The sequence below is a fragment of the Macrotis lagotis genome, chromosome 1 (genome assembly GCF_037893015.1).
Source record: "Macrotis lagotis isolate mMagLag1 chromosome 1, bilby.v1.9.chrom.fasta, whole genome shotgun sequence".
In the NCBI taxonomy this organism is placed as follows: Eukaryota; Metazoa; Chordata; class Mammalia; order Peramelemorphia; family Peramelidae; genus Macrotis; species Macrotis lagotis.
The window spans coordinates 856236997-856255399 of NC_133658.1; the positions used below are offsets into that span (position 1 = coordinate 856236997).

An 18403-nucleotide genomic window follows, 5' to 3' on the forward strand; every position below is an offset into this window, starting at 1 on the left:
TGATTAACTTGCCAGAGGTCACACAGTTAGGAAGCAACAGAGACCTTCAATCTAGGTCTCTTGTTAATGAGTCCAAAAAAATTATCAGGATGATTTTTAAGATTCCTTTCAGCTTTGAATCCAAAGACTCTAGGCTCCCTTCCTTCTCCAGCTTCCTCCTCCCCACCCAGCCACAATTTCCAGGTCTTCCTTGGGCTCTGAGAGGAGTGAAAGTGGCAGTGGTGACCCAGGTCCACCAGGGGGCGCTGTGATTATACCTAAAAAGCCTGGGGAAGGCAGGAAAGTAGATGAGACTTGAAGTGGGTCAGGATTGGGAAAGAGAAGCCTGGGAGTCAAATTGTCTTTAAAGCAGCCTGTAACCTCAGGGTATTCCTCCCCCCTTGCCCCCCTAAGTCAGATGGCAGGGAGACCCTGGAGGGAGGGCTGTGCCAGCCTAAAACCCTAGCCAGGAGATCAAGAATCCCCTGGGCTCTAGAGAGGTATCAAGGAAAAGTCCTTTCCCTGAGCCCTGGAAGACTTCCTGAAGGGGGTCAGGGGGGCTGAACTGGGCTCTGAGAGATGAGGAAGGTTGGAACTGTCCCACCCACCTCTGTCCTACTTCATCTCTTTCCCCTTCCTCACGCCCCCCCCCCCCACTCATTCCCATCATCATCTCTAGCTCCTTTGCCTTCCTTTCTCTCTCATGGACCTTGCCTCTTCCCTGTCTCTCTCTCAGAATCTTGTCCTTTATCTATGTCTCTGCCTCTTTCTGTCTGTCTGCCTCTCTTTCTGTCTCTGTCTCACTCTCTCTGTCTCTCTGCCTCTGCTTCTGTCTATCTCTGTCTTTATCTCTGTCTCTCTCTGTCTCTGTCTGTCTGTCTCTGTCTCTTTGTCACTCTCTCACACAAACACTCTCACTCTGTGTGTACGTGTCTTTGCCTCTTTGCCTCTCTCTCTCTCTCTCTCTCTTGCTCTCTTTCTGTTTCTTTTTCTGTCTTTGAGTTCATCTCTCTGTCTCTCTGATTCTCTGCTTGTCTTTCTCTGTCCTTCACTCTCCTTCCTCCTCACTCTCTACTTCCTATTTCTGCCTCTTGCTGCCCCTTTTCCCTTCTCTCCCTGTGCCTTTCTCCACCCACCTCTTCCTCCTATCCCATGTCTCCCCTCTTTATCTCTAGTTCTACTCAGTCCCCCCTCTCTATTGTGCTCCCCATCATCTCTTTGTTTCTCCTTTCCTACTCCTGATTCTCCCCCAAACTTGTCTCTTTCTCTCTCCCTATTCATATCTTTTCCTTATCCCTATATGTCCCTTCTCATCTTTTATTTCCCTCCCATTCCCTGTATGAGAAAGATGAACCCCAAAGTTGTACCCAAGTGTGCCTAGGCTCACAGGAGTAAAGGACTGGGGATGAGGTCATCGGGGAGAAATCTCTTGACTGCCAGAGCTTAGCCCGGAAGGTGGAGGGCAGAACCTGACCACCTTGTGGTGCTACCATTCAGTCTCTGTATATGACAGGAGTGATGGGGGAGGAGGAAGAGTGGGGCTAGTGGTTCGAGCTATTACTTCTCTGATGGGAAGGGGAAGGGGGCAGTGCCTTCCTGGCAGATGGGAGAAGGGGGCAGACCCAGATAGAGCAGCTTGAGCACAGATTGAGGTGGAGTTGGGGCAGACAGGGGCAGTGGGGGAGGGAGTTTGTGAGGGGCAACTGGTAGGAAGGAGACAGGGGGCACCTAGGGTCGTGGGATGTCATGGGAAGACTTGGAGCCACCTGGTCAAACTGCATGGATTTCTGTCTGCACATCTTCGCTTACCTATAACCTGATTGATGCTATTTCTGCAATTATGCTTTCCCCTTGTGAATACTGTCAACAAGCATACATGGACAAACTCCTGCGGCTGTGTGTGTGTGTGTGTGTGTGTGTGTGTGTGTGCCCATGCATACACAGAAAGGGAGAAGGGAAGGGCCAGGGGAACTGGAGATGGAGCTTTTTTGATCATAGAATTTAAATCTGAAAGGGACCTTAGAGACTATCCAGTCTGACATCCTCCTGTTACAAAGGGACCCAGGCAGGAAAAATATATTACCCAATGTCCCACAAGTAGAATGTGCAACAGTAGAGCTGAGATTCAAGCCTAGATCCATTTTAAGACTGTGGACCCCGAAATCACTTCTCCCTATCTGGAGCCCCTCTAGAGTCTGACTTTGTATTCCCCAGATCACCAAATTCCAAATCCTGTCTTTTTATACAGTGGCACACTGTCACCTCTTTTGAGCCTGGACAAATCAACTGATGTCTCTAGTTCTCTGTTTTCTCATCTGTAAAATGGGGGTGGGGCTAAATGAATTCAAAGATCTCTTCCAGTTTTAAATCTATAATCTGCTACACCTTCCTCTAAAACAGGAGTTCTTCATCTGGGGTCTATAGACCCTCTCTCTACTACAAGAGTGATATAGAGACTTCAGGGAAAATTGTGTCAATTGAAAAGTTACAGCTTTATTTTTGCTAACCTTTAAACTGGACATTTAGCATCTTCTCCAATTAGGATGTGGGACACAAAGACCTCATTTTAAGAAGGGGTCCATATGCTTCATTAAACTGACACAAAAATGACTAGGAACCCTTGAGTTCAGAGGTTTCTAGACAGACCTGTCAGTGGAAGTCAGTTGCCTAGGTCACACAGTCAGTAACTAGTGATACTTCAATTTTATAATGATTTAAGAGAGCAGAGCTATAGCTAAGAAATAGTTATATTCAGTCTTAGAAAGCTCTCTGCTCATAACAACCCAATGGATGAGAACATCAAGACCTGGGAAGGTGAATGTTTTGTCCATTGACACCCATTGTAAACAGCTGGGTTTGAATTTGAATCTGGGGGGCAGCTAGGTAGCACAGTGGATAGAACACTGGCCCTGGAGTCAGGAGGACCCTACTTGAAATCTGACCTCAGTCGCTTAATAAATTGCCCAGCTGTGTGATCTTGGGCAAGTCATTTAATCCCATTGCCTTAAACAAATAAAAAAATTTTAAAAAAGAATTTGAATTTAGGGTCTATGATTCTGAACTCCAGGTCACTGTCTATTCCACAGAGCTTCATTACAACTAGAATGGAAGATGAAAAAGGAGTTTGCAGACCTTAAGGTACAATAGAAGTATAAATTGTTATTACTAATCATTATGATTAGTCATTGGTATGCTCTACTTGAGCCCATTTCTTTTACAGTTGAGGCCCAGGGAACAAGGACTTGAGAGGGGATGGTGTTGGGGGGACTTCATCAATGAATAGCTGAGTCAGAAATAGAACCCAGTTTTCCTGACTTCCAGAACCGAGTTCATTCATGCATGACCAAGTTAGGATTGAAGGATTTGTCGTTTCCAGGGCAATTACCTCCAGCAGGTGTTCCCTGTGAGATAGACTTTGTCTTCTTGAAAAGAAAGACAGGATACAGATTTCTTTATCTCCTATCTTAGAAGGGAAAGGGTCTCACCATGATGGACCCCTCTCCCAATCTTTTCCTGCGAGGATATTCTCTGGCTGCCCTTCCTCCCCCAGCTAGACAGCTGGCTCCAGGCTTCTTCTACCTCCCTGCCCCCAGGCTGTGGGTTTCCCCCTGGGCTCTTCCGTAGACAGGGCTTCCCCAGGAGACCTGTTGCTAGGAGAGCCCAGCCTGGGACCCAGTCTGCTTCATTCCCCCCCATCCCCATCCCTCCAGGGCTCCTGGAGGTCTCTGGTGGTGGTGGTGGTGATAAGGGAGGAAGGATTGGAAGAGCCCTTTCTGAAAGACCCCTAGTGACTGGGGTACCTTTTTAGGCCTCATAGCTCGCCCTGATAGAGCAGGTCTCTTGGACAGCCAGCCAAAAACTGCCCTAGAAGGAAGGGTCCAGGGATCTGGGAGAAGTTGCCAGAATTTGGGAGGGGCAGGACACAGATGTGGAGGAGAGGCTCTAGACAAATGGGAGGGCATTGGTGGACTCAGTTCCAGTCAGAAGACCACATCTGGAGCATTGTGCTCAGCTCTGGAGGTCATGGTTTAGGAGATATTGCTATGGTGGGAGATACATCCATGGAGGATAGCCAGGAGCTTGAAGAGTAAAGAAGTAGAGATGTTTAACCTAAAGAATGAAAGACTGAGTTTGGGATTGGGGACAGGTCCACAGTAGCTGTCTGTAAGAATATAAAAGGCTGTTAGTATAGAGTACCAGGACTGAGTTCAAATTCTGCCTCAGATATTAGGTGTGTGTCCCTGGGCAAGTCATTTAACCTCAATGGCTCCAAAAAAAGGTTATTGGTGTAAGAAAGATTAAACCTTATTCTGCTTAGTCCTAAAAGGCAGAAGTAGGGGTTTGGGATCAAGAGAAAGAAATTGTAGTGAGGAAGATTTAAGCTTCATACAGGGAGAAACCTTCCTAAGTATTAGATCTTTCACAAATCAAATAGGCTGCCTTGGGAGAGGGGGGGTTCCCTTTCACCAGCCATCTTCAAACAGGCTGGAGGACCACTTATTGAAAGGGTGGTAGAAAGGATTCTTGGTTGGGTGACCTCAGCAAGGAAAAGGGGGCTCCTAACTCTTAGAGATTTTGATTCTCACACCTCAGTTTTTATGACATTTCATAGGAACTGAAACCAGAGGAGATGGAGATATTCAGCATTACTGGGTCCTAGAGAGAAGTCTGAATGAAAGATGCACCAGCTTCATCAGAAATGGAGCAGCTCATTCCTTTGATGATATTTTTAATCACATAGGTTGTAGGGATCCAGAAAGAAGGTGGCACCAATATATGTGGGGAAGGAATGCTTAAAATCTTGGGGGAAAGGGGAAGAGAGTTCTCTGTACTAAGGGGTATAAGCCTCTTTTTTTCACCTTCAGGTTAAATAAAATCTGTCCTAAATCCAATGCCTTGTTAGCTTGAATGCTTGCAGAGGAGTCGAAGGCCTTTTCTGGGAAAGACCCTGGCTAAATTCTGATATTCCCAGGAGGCAAACTGAATCATAGAGATTATTATTAGAGAAGAGGCCCCTAAGGTGAAACTATTTTATATCTACAAAAAGGGAGGGGACTTGAAGGGGGGGAATGAGATCATGGAATTCAGAGCTGGAAGGCACTGGAGAGATTGAGTCCAACTCCTTCATTTAACTGATGAACAAACCAAGCCCAGAGAGGGAAGGCAAGTTGCCCAAGGTCACACAGGTAGCTGGAGCCAAAACTGAAGCTCAGGTGCTCTGAATTTAAATCTATTCTTTTCATTGTGCCACATGGAGAAAATCAGCCTAGATGGGTTCCAAAGTCTCTTCAAACTCTGAGGTTCCTTTCTGTCACCAGGTTTTGCCTGGGACTCAGGAGGAAGATACTGGAGAGAAGTAAAAGAGTGGGCTGTGGGCCAGGGTTGGCCTGGTGCTTTGAGCCCTGAGTGGGGATGAAGGGAAGTTGGTGACATGAAGGAGTCACCATGAAGGAGACAAAGCTAAAAGGATGCAGGAATGCCAATTGTTTGTGTGCCAGCCATTGCCCTTCCTCAGCCAGTCCTAAAATTTCCTTTCTTTTTCCTTTGGGGTTAGTGCAGGTGGAGTGTGGGAGGGGGTGAGAGCTACAGCAGTTCCCTTTCCCTGAAGGCAGCCCCCCTCATTCCCCCATTCCTTTGATGTCATCTCTTTGATTCACCAGGAAATGCCAGGCTCCCGCTGGGCACTCACACTGGGGCTGAGGCTCCCTGTCCTGGCCATTGACAGCCCCTCGTGCCCCCTCCCATCTCCCCCAGCCTCCCTGTATAAGGAGCACGGATTCACATGCTCCTCTACTCTGGCCCACGTGAAAAAGCATGCACAGACATGGATGCAGAGACTCTCACAGAAACAGATCCACAAAGCACACAGACACATTGACATGCAGATAGACATACAGATACTGTTACACAGTCATAGGTTTCTCCTTTATTACACACTTAGATATTGGAAGTATGCCTTCCACATTTGTAGAATCACCTATGTGTATACACTCCCCCCACATTCATCCCAGTGCAGGGACCCAGAAAATGTGGGTTATCTATCTACCAGTGCTGGATGCAAACACATATCACATGCCTTATACATACATGCGTATATGTATACTCTCACAAAGGCAACAACACAGAAAACTTCAAGCAAACCTTGAATCCAAAAGCACCTCTTGGTCGCCTAGCCTTTACTCTACACCTGGGCTCTACAAAGGTAAACAATGAAAAGCCCTGGTCTTCTTACAGCTTACAATCTAGCTGGAGGAGAAGATATGTACCTATAGAATTGTGTTCACAACTGATACAAGACTTCCTGGAGACTAGGAACCACAAAGCCTAGCTGATCCTTGCCTCTCCCCAACCCCAGCTTTCACCTGACTCCCTCCAGATAATGCATAATAGGCAGATGGTCAGGATTCACCCCCACTTCCAAATCTGGTGAAGAGGACTAAAGGGTCTCTGAGGGATACAAGTTCTTCTTGATGCCCTGTCTTGCCCTGCCTGCATGTATATGATTGGAGCTGAGTGCTCTGGGTTGGCAGTGGAATCCCTTGCCCCATATGTGAGGCTGGGGAGCTGCTTGGGACTTGGGTCTGACTTTAGACTGGGGGATGGATAGGGAGTCTGGAGAAGAGAAGACAAGAAGGATGGTTGGGGGAAGGGTGCAGGATTATTGACTTTAAGTAAGGACTCATGTAAAATAAGAATGAGTTTGCTGTGTATGATTGATCATAGAGGGAAGAATTTGGAGTTATGACTATTCTACCTTCACAAGTCTCACATTCATCTCTTCTCTCGTTGTGTAGATGCTCCCTTAGCTGAGACCAGCAACCCCCTTTACCTTGATTATGGATACAGTCTTGTTATTAGGTTCCTGATTTCCAGCATCCCCTTCCAATGCAGTGACTGAAGGAACCTTTCTCAAGCACAAGCTGCCCATCTTCCTTATCTGTTCAAGGACCTTCCCTGACTCCCTATTACTTCTAAGATAAAATGCATTCTCCTCTGCTTGGCATTTAAAACCCCCTCACAATCTGAAGCCAGTCTGCCTTTCTGGGCTTATTCACTTTATTTCTTTTCACACACTGTATATTCCAGATAAACTGGCCTACTATTCTCTAAACTCAGCATACTTCCTCTTTCTCCCTCCTTCCCTTTCTCCCTCCCTCCTTTCTTGCCTTCCCTACTCTCTCACTTCTTTGACTTTTTTTTCCCAGGTGGCATGTCCTCTATGTTTGGAATGCAACTCCTTCTCCATTTCTTATTTTTATTTTTATTTTTTGCAAGGCAATGGGGTTAAGTAACTTGCCCAAGATCACACAGCTAGGTAATTATTAAGTGTATGAGGTCACATTTGAACTCAGATCCTCCTGACTCCAGTGTTTTATCAACTGTGCTACCTAGCTGCCCCACTCCTCCACTTCTTAAGATCTCTAGTTTCTGTCAGGGTCCAAAGCATATGCACCCTTGGAGCTTCTGGAATTGGTCTCCTCACCTTGTTCTCTAGCCATCATTCTCATTCTCTCCAAATGGAATTCTTAGCTTCATCCCTCGATCCCTTAATCCTGACAGTTGAGCTTTTTACTTTATCTTACTAGGGCTCAGGACTTGACATCTTGTACTTTTCCCATCACCCTTTGACGTGTTGTCTTCCCCCATTAGAATGTAAGTTCTATGCTTGCTTACATTTGCATAGTAAAATAATGGTATTTGGTCAACAATACGTGCTTTTATCAACCTATCTACCTATTTATATCTATCTATTTAACTAGCTATCCAATCATATCTACTAAGCATCTCTCTCTCTCTCTCTCTCTCTCTCTCTCTCTCTCTTTCTAACTATCCATCCATTCATCTATATTTTTGCTCATCTATCCATCCATCCAACCATATATTTACTCATCCATTCATTTATCCATTTTTCCACATATCAATTCATTTATCTATCCATCTATCTGCCTATCTCTATCTTTTTCTAACATCTATCCATCTATTTATATCTTTCTAGCACCACTTAGCTTTATCTATATCTAGTGTTCTCTTCCTCCTCCTCAAATAATCACATACACATTCCCCTGTTTATATGCTGTGCCCCCCAGTAAGATGTATAATTCTTGAAGAAAGGTACTATTTATCATTTTTCTCTTTGTAACCCCAGCCCCTAGGACAAAGCCTTATACATAGTAGATGCCTAACAGTTCTTATAGGATTGAAAGTTGCAGAGATACAAATTATAATTTGATATCAGGAAAAAAAAATTTCTTCTAATGAGAGTTGTCTCAAAGCAGGTCTTAGGAAAGAGCAGGCTTTTTAAAAAATATAAATATTTTATTTGTTTTCCAATTAAATACAATAGTAGTTTCTACCTATCATTTTTTTAATGTTTTGAATTTTACAATTTTCTCCCAGCCTCCTTTCCCTCCCTCCCCCTACCTACCCAGAAGACAGTCTGATAATCTCTACATTGTTTCCATGCTATCCATTGATCGAAATTGAATATGTTGAGAGAAAAATCATATTATTGAGGAAAAAATAAAATATAAGAGATAGAAAAATTATGTAGTATATGAAACAATTTTTTTAAATTGAAGGTAATAGTCTTTGAACTTGTTTAAACTCCACATTTCTTTCTTTGGATACAGATGGTATTCTCCATTCCAGATATCCTAAAATTGTCCTTGATTATTGCACTGATGAACTGAGCAAGTCCATCAAGGTTGATCACCCTCAGGTTGCTATTATGGTGTACAGTGTTCTTCTGGTTCTGCTCATCTTGCTCAGTATCAGTTCATGCAAGTCTTTCCAGGCTTCTCTGAAATCCCATCCTTCCTGGTTTCTAATAGTGTTCCATCACATACATTTACCACAATTTGTTCAGTCATTCCCCAATTGATAGACATTCACTTCATTTCCAACTCTTTGCTACCATAAATAGAGCTGGTATGAATATTCTTGTACAAGTAATGTTTTCACCTTTTTTCATGATCTTTTCAGGATACAGACCCAATAGTGGTATTGATGGATCAAAGGGGATACACATTTACATTGTCCTGTGGGTATAATACCAAATTGCTCTCCAGAAAGGATGGATCAGTTCACAGCTCCATCAACAATGTATTAGTGTCCCAGATTTCCCACATCCCTTCCACATTGATCATTATCTTTTCTGGTCATATCGGCCAATCCAAGAGGTGTGAGGTGATACCTCAGAGAAGTTTTAATTTGCATTTATGAGCAGGTTTTTCTTCACTGATAGTCTTCATGCAAAAGCTGCTTGTCAAAATATGTTATAAAAAGAATTAACATTTTTAAAAATAGATCTTATTGATACCTTATCTTTATTTATCTCCTACTACCACCCTCCAGAATGAGTCCTCCCTTATTTCAAAGAAAAATAAGCAAAAATATAGACACTTTTCTAACTATCCCCTCCATTATCAAAGGAGAGAATTTTGTGAAGCACTTAGCACAGTGCCTGAGACAGAGGTCTTAATGAATGCTTAATCTTTTTTCTTTTATATACAGTAGTCTGTTCTAGTAGTGATCCACCTTAGAGATAATTCTTGCACAAGTCACGCTAGATGGCCTTTGAGGTCCCTTCTAGTTCTCAGAATCTATGATTAAGAGAACCACATGGTAAAAAAGGGTGGCTCCAATTTATTTAAGGAGTCGAGGTTCATAAAGCTCTTTTACCATCTCCAATATGTGAGATAGGTAATGCAAATGTGATCAGACCTATCTTAGTGAGTTCTGAGACTAAGAGAGAAATTGCCTAACTTGGAAGGGTCCCATAACCTAAGCATTGGACCATAAGCTACTGTTATTCTAGGTCCTATATGGCTTGGAAGGAGGGGGCAAGATGGTCACAAATTCACTGATTATAACATGTTTGACCCTCTGGGACCTGAGTAGTAGCTAAGTTGTATTGGGTATCAAGGCTTCAGAGGACTATTTCTAAGGCTAGGGTTGTTGCTGTTCAATCATTTCAGTCCTGTCTGACTCTTCATGACCCAATTTAGGGTTTTCTTGGCAAAGATATTGGAGTGATTTACCATTTTCTTCTCCAATTCATTTTACATATGAGGAAACTGAGGCAAATAAGATTAAGTGACTTGACCAGGATCACATGGCTAGTAAGTGCAGGAAGTCAGATTTAAAAACATGAGGATTAGTCTTCCTGACTCTAGACTTGGGGTTCTATCCATTGAGTCACCTAGATGCCCCTAAAGGTTAAGATGAGGTATGTATGTGTTTGTATATGTGTTTATTTGTGTGTATGTGTGTGTATTTGTATTCATTATGGTAGTACTCTTAGCCAAGGATCTAGAATAAGATAATAGAAAAAGCACTTGCCCTGGAATCAGAGGACCTGGGTTTAATAATCCTTCAAATACTTGAATTCAGAAATTCTGTGCTCTCAAAGTCTTCTGCAGACTAAATATCCCTTGTACTTTTAGCAGATGCTTGTATGTTTTCTTCAGCAACCTGCCCTTCTCTGGTTGATTTCCAATTTGGTAGTATTTTTCCTGATTTTTGGTACTTACTACCTGTATGATCTCATGGGACTTCAGTTTCTCCATGTGTAAAATGAGGGGGTTGTATGCATAGATGGAAGGCCAACTAGTCCAAGTCTTGGCAACCAGGGCCTAGCAATATGAGGAAGAGGAACATAGTTTAGAGTAGGAGATTTTCTCTCTCTTCTCTATCTCTCTATATGTCTCTATCTATTTCTACCTACTTTCCTATTCATTCATCTCTTTATCTATCTATCTATCTATCTATCTATCTATCTATCTATCTATCTACCTGTCTACTTACCTATTCACTCATCTATTTATCTATCCACCTATCTACCCATCCATCCATCCATTCATCTATCCATTTATGTATGTTGACCTAGAGATCATCCATCCATCGATCCATCCATCCATCCATCCATCCATCCATCCATCCATCCATCCATCCATCCTTCCATTTGTCTATCATCTATTTATCCATTTGTCTATCTGTCCATCTGTCCATCATCTCTCTCTCTCTCTCTCTCTCTCTCTCTCTCTCTCTCTCTCTCTCTCTCCATTCTAAGTACCAATTCTATGTGTAGAATCATTTTTGTGAAAGTTTTGTACTTTTTCCTTTATTTTTACCTCACAGTGGGCTCCCAAACTGCTGCAGCAATCAGGATTGGGTGAAACAGAAAATTTCTAGGGTACTCTTTCAAGATCTTTCCTCATTCCAGGAAGTCCTTTAAAAAAGGCTGCTCAGAAACCAGGGAGCTGGCAAATTCCACTGCTGTTTTAGTCCAGTGAGAAGATGATCCTATGATCTGGGTCACTTGGGTTGTGACTACAGCTCTTAGTGCATCCACACCTGCTGCTTCATCACTAGTCTGTTACTACAGGACTTTGAGACAGGTAAAATGGTACAGTGATGTCTTTTGATTTGTATGTGAATTGGATTTAAGTGAGGCAGAGTTGTACTTCTCTCTTCTAGAGTTTTCAAAGTCCAGTGACAAGATCACAGTCAAGATGACTGGTGATGGCCTGGGATGCAGTGGATGACCATGACCAGGCTTTAAGCGCTCAAAACCATCTACTTCATCTGCCCTCTTGACAGTGGAACAAATTGTTCTTCTTCCTTTTTTTTAAGATTTTTGCAAGCAAATGGGGTTAAGTGGCTTGCCCAAGGCCACACAGCTAGGTAATTATTAAGTGTCTGAGGTCAAATTTGAACTCAGGTACTCCTGACTCCAGGGCCAGTGCTTTATTCACTGCACCACTTAGCCACCCCAAACAAATTGTTCTTATCCTTCTATTCTACCAGGGGAAGTCTTTACCTTCTTGGGATAGGACCCCTCCCCTCCAACTCACAATTTGAAGATCCTTGGTTAACCTCAATCTGGTTGAGCTGGTGAGAGCTGGATGACATGTAAACACTGATAATAATGATGTTTGCCTTCTTTCTCAAAGAAGACCATGGCATCATGGAGGTGATGCCATGACAGCACATGAATTGGATCTGAATGAAGGGGTACTATGCTTAATCACCATCCTCACTTTCTCCTTTAGAGTCATCTGAGTCCAGTGGACAAGTGAACACTAAAGGTGGATGAGCAACTCTCAACAAAACCTCACCCCAGAGATGCTACTCGTCCCTGATACCTGAACACTCTACCTCTCTATCTCTCTTCCTGATTTTGATTACTACTTTGAATACTTCCTGGATGTGTGATCTTGAGTAAATCATTTAATTTTAGCCTCAGTTTTCTCGTTTGTGAAGTGGTGATTATAATACTCATAGCATTTACCTCATAAAGTTGTTGTAAGGATTAAATGTAAATTCCTTACAATTAGAGATTGTTTCATTCATTATTTAGATTCTCAGCTCTCATCATATTATTAATAGGCACTTAATAAATGACTTTTGATTGACAGAACATGGAACAATCAGACTTTATGATGGTGAGAGAGAGAGGTATGGACAGATTCTAGATGGAGAGGTTAAGAGACGGAGGGGAGGTTCATGAGATTCCAAGCTGAAGTTGTTGATTGTTGATTGTTGTCCTTTGCTTGGAGGTCACAGGTTCATATGTTATGGGGTCATAAGGGACTTTAGAGGTTATCTCATCACAGGGTCAGAGCCCTGGAGCTGGGTGACCATATAGTGCAATCCCTTATTTCACAGGTAAGGGAACAGACACAGAACAGTTCAATGACTTGTCCAAGGTTACACAAGTAGTAAGCATCAGAGATGAGATTCAAACTCTGGTCCTCTGAGTCCATTCAGGACCACTTAGTCCAACCCCCTCATTTTAAACTCCAGAGAGGTTAAGTAAGTTAAGTTACTCAAATTTATACAAGTAGTAGGCAAGGGAGATTGTACCCTTGCCCATCTCTCTGCCCCACTGAACTGGCTCTAGTTAGCTCCTAGGTGAGAAGGGTTAAAGAGGCTGCTTCCTTCTCCTCCTGGTCCTGGCTGTTTCTCCACAATGGTGAGAGCCTGCTCTGAAACTCTGCAGCTCCTGTGGACCCAAGCCAGCCTCCTAGCTGTCCTCCAGGCCAGCTGCTAGCAGCTGGTTCTTCCCCATCTTCCCATCAGCAAGGCCCATGCTCAGGAGCTTCAGACAGTAGGCACCCAGGCTCCAGTGGTCCCTCCTGCAGGGAGAGGAAGGGAGGGGGACTGTTGGCATGATACCCTGGCAGCCCCTGTCCCAGGAGATGAGTCAGCCTGGGCGTGGGAGCCAGGGACAGCCCCACGACCAAGCCTAGGGGCCTTCTTGGGGGGGGAGGCTCACTGGCAGGGCTGTTCCCCACAGCTGCTCTTGGAGCCTCCCCCACCCCCAACCTTGTCTGGGCCTGAGCTCTTAGAGCACCACAGTGGAACTACCACAGAGGACCAGAGGAGACACTTGGAGTGGAGACTATTGCTCTTGATTCCTGAGTTTTTGGCTCCCATCCCATCCCCGCAGAAAAAAAGCTCCTTCATCTTAGGCCTGCCTGTTATTTCCTTACTTTTCAGCCCCCTGCCGTTGCCTATGATCACTGCTCAGGATAAAATGAGGTCTCATCAGGGATGGAGGGATACAGACCCAGGTTCCCTAGTGCTGAAATGGGGCTTTCACTGCCCACTTCTCATTTTCTGCCTCTCCTTCCACCAAAGATGTATCCCCCTGGGGAAGCAAGTATCAACTCAACTAGCAGGTAGTAGCAAAAAGAAAATAAAACAGTGAAATTGTCAGAAAATCTGGTTTTGACTTCTGGAAAACCATTTTGAGCTTGGACAAATTATTTAGCCTCTCTGGGCCTCAGTTTCTTCATCCATAAAATGAAGACTTAAGATTAGAAGATCTTGGGGCCCCCTCTGAATCCTAGATTCTTTGATTTTTTTTTCTGTGAAATGGTTCCCACCCTTCATTAGCCCCTGAATTTCTCCTCCTGACTTGGCCAGAGGAATTGGAACAGGGCCAGGGAAGCCCATGGGGAACTGGTTATATGCCAAAATACCTTCTTTCCCCCTATTCCCCTACCCTGAACCATGGGGGGTGGGGTTGCAGAGGAATCTGGATCATATCTTTAGGATGCCAGATAGGCAGAGAGACAACCACATAGCTATACAGTCAGAGAAGGACAGATAGAGAGACAATCAGAAGCCAGATGAATGACAGAAGAATAACTTGTCAAGTAATGGAATAATGAATCAGAGGACTTAAACTAGAAAGGATCTCATAGCTCATCTAGTCTAAGTCTATTATTTCACAGTAGGAGAAACTGAGGTGGAGAGAGGGAAAAAATATAGAGTAAGAAACTTGGGAAGGGAAGAAGAAAGGCTTTCTTAGTAGTAGAGGGAACCATAGAATCTTACAGCTGGAAGGATATCAACCTCCTTAATTTACAAAGGGGGAAATGGAGGCATAGAGAAGAGAAAGAACTTGTTTAAAATCATGCTGGTTAAGCAACAGAGCTGGGATTTGCACCCAGGTCTCCTGACTCTGGGTACAGTGATTTTACTACTATTCTACACTTTCTCTCCTGAGGTCTGAACCTATGACTCAGGGTGGGCAGCCAAGGTCCCCAGCTCCTGGTCCTTTTCCATTTCTGGCTCCAACTCTGCCTCGGGCTTAGTTCCAGCCCTGGCTTGGTGCCTAATGGGCTGGCAGGAGGCTAGAGCTTTTGACTGGGGTGGCTGTAGGCAGGTGTTGTAGCCTCCGGGAAAGGGAGGGAAGAAAAGGGAAGGGAAGGGAGGGGTATAGTTCCAGGTTACTGGCATGGAGCAGCTGCCCACACACCGGAACCCACTCCACCCTCCTGCTCAAATCAGACAATCCCAATGGGGGTGGGCAGAGGTGGGCACAGGGGAAGGAGAAGTGGGGAGAAGGGTCGGCTGAGGCTCTGACACAGGAAGCTCAGCTGCAAAGGGAAGAGCTTTATTAAAATTCAAAAGAAACCCCTGGTGAACAGAATAGAACTTCAGAGCTGAAAGAGATCTTAGAAGGAAGGAAGGAAATAGACATTTATTAAGCTCTTATTATGTACCAGGGCAGCCAGGTCTGGAGTCAGAAAGGTTGACTTTCTAGCTGCCAGATCCTGGGCAAGTCACTTTACCCTGTCTGCCTCAGTTTACTCATATGTAAAATGAGTTGGAGAAGGAAATGGCCACAGCATTTCTAGTTTCTTTGCCAAGAAAATCCCAAAGGGGTCATGAAGTCAGATATGACTGAAATGACTGAACTAACCACAGCAAATGTAATAAGCACCATTTAAACTGTGGATACAGAGGCAAATGAAAGGAGCTTACAACCCAATGTAGGGAGACCAAATGCACCAGAGAGCTGGGGGGAGGAAAGGTGGGAAACAAAAATACCCAACATGATTTTTAAGTCCAGAAAGTCAAATAGAGTGAGGAAAACTGGGAGGAAAATGAAGGCAAGTCTTCCTAAGATCCTTCACAAGATAATCAGGGGATGATGAAGCAAGGAGAGGGGACTTTCTTGACAATGCAGAAGGCTTAGAAATAAAAAGCAAGCTAGGATCATGCAAACCTAAGGGGATGCCTCTTAAAAGCAGGGTAGATAGAACTAGAAATGGCCTAAGAAAGGAAAACAGGTCCAGAGAGGGAGAGAAACTTCAAAGGAAAACAAAGATTCAGGGTCATGGAGCATCAAGAAGAGAAGTTACAGTTGAGAGCTCAGAATTTGTCTCATCCATCCCCTATATTTTATGTATGGGGAAATTGAGGTCCAAAGAAAGGAAGGGACTTGACCAAGGTCACACTGCTATGAAATGTGAGCTCTGGTTCATGAGTCAGGCTAGTATTTAGGTTCTCAAAGTTTTGAACTAGAAGGAAGCTCAGAGATCACTTGATACAAACATTTCATATGCTATCCCTGCCTTCTGTCTTTTATGGGTTATGAAAGGAGACCCAGAGAAGTGAAAAAGACTTTCCTACAGGGTAAGACACCGAAGGAGAAAAAGCAGGCTAACATAGTGCCCTCAGGATTCAGAGCATCCCAGAGTTGGAAGGGACTTCTGGAGTCATCTGGTATAATGTTCTCATTTTACAGAGGAGAAAACAGATCCAGAGAAGGTAAGCAATTGATCAAAGATCACACAGCTAATATATGAATTGTCCACATATGTGAACATGTAGTGTGGGGCTGAGTGCTCATTTATACACCCATTAGCATGTATATGCAGAAAAGTTCTTCATAAATATGTGGACATTCCAAAGCATCTGTAGCTGCTGGTCAAGATGTATGTGTGTATGTGTGTATTTATGTGTTTGTGCATTTGTGTGTATGTATGTGGGGGGGAGGGGGAAGAAAGGAGGGAGAGAATAAATGATTGGGGGATCATTTCTCAATTCCTTTCTCTACCTCATTTCTTTGGAACTCATAATGGAACAGTCATAACCTTCACACTTGGTACCCTCTCAGAACCTTCACAAGGACCCCATAATCCTCTTAGTTTCCATTCCATCTCATGCCCCTCCTTCAGAAAAATCCTACTCAGCTCTGCTACCAGATCCCTGGGTTATGGACTTGCTGCTCTTTTTCCTCAGCTTCACAAACCCATCCAAGGATGCTGATCCTCAAATGGGTAGAAAAGACCATTTAATATATGAAGGATTTTAAAGAAAGCTTTCCCTTGCCCAATTCCTCCTCTGCCTTATTGTGTCATAGGTAACAGTGAACTTCTTGAAAGCTGTGCCAACAGATTGCAATTTCAGATAAGGTGAAAAAACATAGGGAATGGGTCAGGTAATGGATTATGTGTTTGTCATTCAAGGAAGAGACTGGTTAAATTTGGGAAGCTCATCATCAACAGCAGGTTGACACCAGAGAGTGAATTTTTATTTTGGTTATAGCAACTCAAGAAACAATCCACCAAGGCATAGAGGGAACGCAATCTGTGACAGTGCAAGGACCACAGAGGGCTACAGTGCTGAAGGGGGACCTTTGATTTTGCTCTCTGATTGGTCGAGAGAACCTAGTGACAGGTGTATATTCCAATAAGGTCAAAGAAAGAAAGAATATCTTGTTGACACTAACTATTTATAGTACTAATTTTTGCAATAGCAATGAGCTGGAAACAAAGTAGATGCCCACTGATTGTAGAATGGTTAAGCAAATTATGGTACATGAATGTAATGAAATTACATCCAATTACTGTGCTATAAAATAATACGAAATGAAAACTTGAGAAAAGCATGGGAGAATCCAAATGAACAGATGCTGAATGAAATAAGCAGAACTTGGCAAATAATATACACAACAAAAAGAATGTGTCAGAAGAAAGTTAAAACTCAATGCTACATAATTATAGGACCAAGTAGTTTCCCCCCAAAAGATAAGAAAATATATCTCCCTTTTCTGCAAAGGTGGGGGACTATGGATTCAGAACACTGTATATACTTCCAGACTCAGTTGATGCACTGTTAGTTTTGCAGAACTGCTTCCTTCCCTTCTCTGGATGGATCTCTGAGTAATATACTGAAGAAGGATATATATTCAGATATGAAGAGGATATAAGAGCAAATAATAGCAACATGTTTCTAAATAGTAACAAGCATCAGAAATAAAAAAGAGGTTCTGGGAACAAAACTTCGAGTCAGGGTGACTGTGGTGATGTAGGCATTCAATGACCAGAATAGATACTTGGGGCTTAGAAAAAAGGTCAGATATCTCTATAATCATGGAATACAGTGGGAACCAGTCAGCTTGGGGAGTGAGGCAGAGGGGCCAACAGTGGAACTTACTTGTATGGTGCCTGACTCATACTAAGCATTTAATAAGACCTTGTTGACAATGTCAAATCTAATCATTGTCTTAATTCTGGTCAGGTTGGATTCAGTAACTACAATGTGTATCCATATCTGATGTTCCTTTTAACCTGGAGGACCAATCCCTCGTGCTCCAGGTGAGGGCACTGGGATTAGGAAAGGTGCAAAAGAACTCAATCAATGAACAAGCATTAATTAAGCACCTACTATATATCATGCACCTACTATATATCACGCACATACTAGGCACTATAGATACAAAGACAAAAGTGAAATTGTCCTTGACTTCAAGGAGTTGGCATGCTATCATGGGAGACAATAAGTATATGCATATATGTATATGCTGAGAGAAATGACTATTAATAACCAATGATTTGGGGAAACTAAAGTTCCCCATTTTTCCAAAGTCTTCATTTCAAAAACTCAAACTCTGAATGTTGAATTAACTTTCTCCCCTATCAGACCTCACCCAACCTTACAAGATGAATTCCACTCAATCAAACTTGGGCAGAGGTAGATCCTATGCCTAGATTGCCCAAGGCTGGGGTTGACTGGGTATAGGGATAGTTGTTCTTGGAGTGACATGAGGTCACTCCCAGACATGCATCAATCACCAATTTTTTTTTTTTTTGGTGATTGATAATTTGTTTTGTTTTTCCAA

The 18403-nt window shown here is 43.4% G+C and overlaps 1 long non-coding RNA gene across 1 annotated transcript in view; it reads right to left on the bottom strand.

Annotated features, from left to right (window-relative positions):
• Nucleotides 1-12869: 12869 nt before the first annotated feature.
• LOC141490895 (uncharacterized) overlaps nucleotides 12870-18403 on the bottom strand; it is a 30676-nt gene continuing 25142 nt past the window's right edge. Inside the window, exon 4 of the long non-coding RNA XR_012469387.1 lies at nucleotides 12870-13118. This is a non-coding gene — a long non-coding RNA (uncharacterized LOC141490895). The remainder of the gene's footprint in view (nucleotides 13119-18403) is intronic.